Genomic DNA, 2,341 nt, shown 5'->3' with positions numbered 1-2,341 from the left:
CAGATAAACACTCAGGAACGGGTACTAAAATTAGTCTCCTCCAGGCTTCCTAGTATGGATTAAAAGTGGGAATTTTATCTTCCTGATGTCTAGACAGGTGGCAAGCAAAGCCCAAGGTAACATGGGCAGCCACCTCTCAGCCTCCTACTTTCTGTGCTCTTACAGCCTGAGGCAGACTGGAGGACAATGGGCACTTAAGAACACGAGTAACCTGCAGCTCCATAAGAAGACAGCAATGAAGCAAAAGCAAACAACAACCTCAAGGTCAGTGGCCTTATCTTTCCAAGAACAGAGCTGTCCACCTAGGCCTGGCTGGGATATTATTTGTCTGTATTTACAGCTGCTCATGTTATACCGATCTGTGCACATATGTTTCATCAATTCCCATCCTCCACACACTGTCCTTTATCCACCCACACCGCTTATGCTGAATTCATTGGTATTTTACATTGCTTTTACAGGAATATGAAAGCAGTGTAAAATACCAGAGTTTCAGTGCTGACATTGAATTAGTTCACTGAACAGATTGCCTGAACGTCATCACTGAAACACCCTGCAGTTAGTGACTGCTTCAAGTTTTGTTTTTTTTTTCCCAGAATTTTTTTCCATTGAAATTTGTCTCCATGCTGTTACCTATTTCTGGTTCAAATAGGCTTTAAACAGCAATAATGCAGGTCCTGGGGGACAGTTGGGATTTGACCGTCTGTTGGGTAATATATGCAGAAGATCAGTCAGCCAGACTAAAGCGAGGTAGGGGGCAGCCTGTGTGTGCAGCTCATGTCTTCATGACACACTGATAGACTGGCCTCCAGCTGAAGCACTTCCATGGCACTGCTGACATGAAAGTGCTTGCTGCCAGGGTTGCAGTGAAGATTATGTTGTTACACTGTGTTGATCATTAGTAATGGAGGAGGTAAGATTAATTAACTACTGTACATAGTGCAAAACAGATTCAGCATGCTGCTGTATAATGAAATATGTATGCAATATTTTATAGAGTTAAATAGATGTAACTATAACTATTATATATTAAGTTATATTAAGTTAAGGATAATAACAAAACATATATTTACAGCATCAAAAACAGTTAGTACAGTCTATTCCCTGCACTAACATTCACTCTGTTTTATGGAAAGACTAAAAGGCAAGATCTGATACTTCTGTATTGGTGTTGTCCTCATATCATTATAACAATGTTGGTCCAGGATCAGTGCAATTGATAAGTCAAGTTGTCTGAGCTTTCAATTAGCATTAGCCAAAAAGTTAGCTAATGCTATTGAAAACTCTTACAACCAAACCAAGATAGTTAATCTAAATCCAGCTAATAGCAAACTTACATTAACTTGATATTTTATTTATAATATTGCAAAAATTAATGAAGAAAACAGTTCCAGGAGAGATTGGGGCTTTCACATTCTGAAGTCCAAACCACAACAATGTGATTGGTCAGTTGCAGTGTGAATCATGGGCAAACATTATTGTGACCATACAGGAACAACACCAACACAGGGATATCAGATGCACCAAGTCCCCTTTGTACAAGCTAGAATACGTATAATTAAATGCTACAATCTCTTAGCTTTTCTCACAAATTCCTTTCTAAAAGCAAAATATTCTTGTAGTTTCTGCCTTTGTTGTATTTTCTATTATTTTCAAAGCAAACTTTGTAATTTTTTTCTATTTTTCAAAGCAAGTAATCACCCTTAAATTTTGAAACATATGTATGTGTAATTTTAACAAAGTTAGGCAGTTTTTGTATATCACACAAATATATAAGAAAAATATATCACAAACACTGCTCACCTCCTTTTTGTGCATTTCTTCTGTGTCTGGGAACTCCTCTGGATATTCTTACACCAGAGAAGAGCTCCTTAACTGCAGGACTACAACGCCTGTGGATTTATTTCCAATATTTGTCGCATCTGCGGCAGATTTACTGCTGACTCTGATCAGGAAAGTGAGACGTCGAAAGAGAGGTAAGCGAGCCGGCGTACTCGTGCGTTTGAGGAAACGCGGACTGAGAACGGCCCTTCCTGGGATCTTCCTTTCTAATGTACGCTCACTCTGGAATAAGATAGACGAACTGGCCCTGATGAGAAGCATGAACAGAGACTTTGCCTCCTCCTGTGTCTTATGTTTTACGGAGTCGTGGCTCAGTGAGGACATCCCGGACTGCGCGCTCAAGCTGGAGGGCTTTCATCTGCTGCGCGCGGACCGGCAGGCCGCTCTCTCCGGTAAAACCAAAGGTGGAGGTGTCTGCTTCTACATCAATAGTGGCTGGTGCACAGATGTAACAGTGATTGCTCAGCACTGCTCTCCCTCTCTGGAATATCTTTTTATT

Source organism: Aulonocara sp. 'chitande type north' Nkhata Bay, linkage group LG14 (genome assembly GCF_057382095.1).
Source record: "Aulonocara sp. 'chitande type north' Nkhata Bay isolate Kocher_YH1m ecotype deep benthic linkage group LG14, A_spYH_male_GT1.1, whole genome shotgun sequence".
Taxonomy (NCBI): domain Eukaryota; kingdom Metazoa; phylum Chordata; class Actinopteri; order Cichliformes; family Cichlidae; genus Aulonocara; species Aulonocara sp. 'chitande type north' Nkhata Bay.
Note: the sequence above shows the minus strand (reverse complement) of the source record.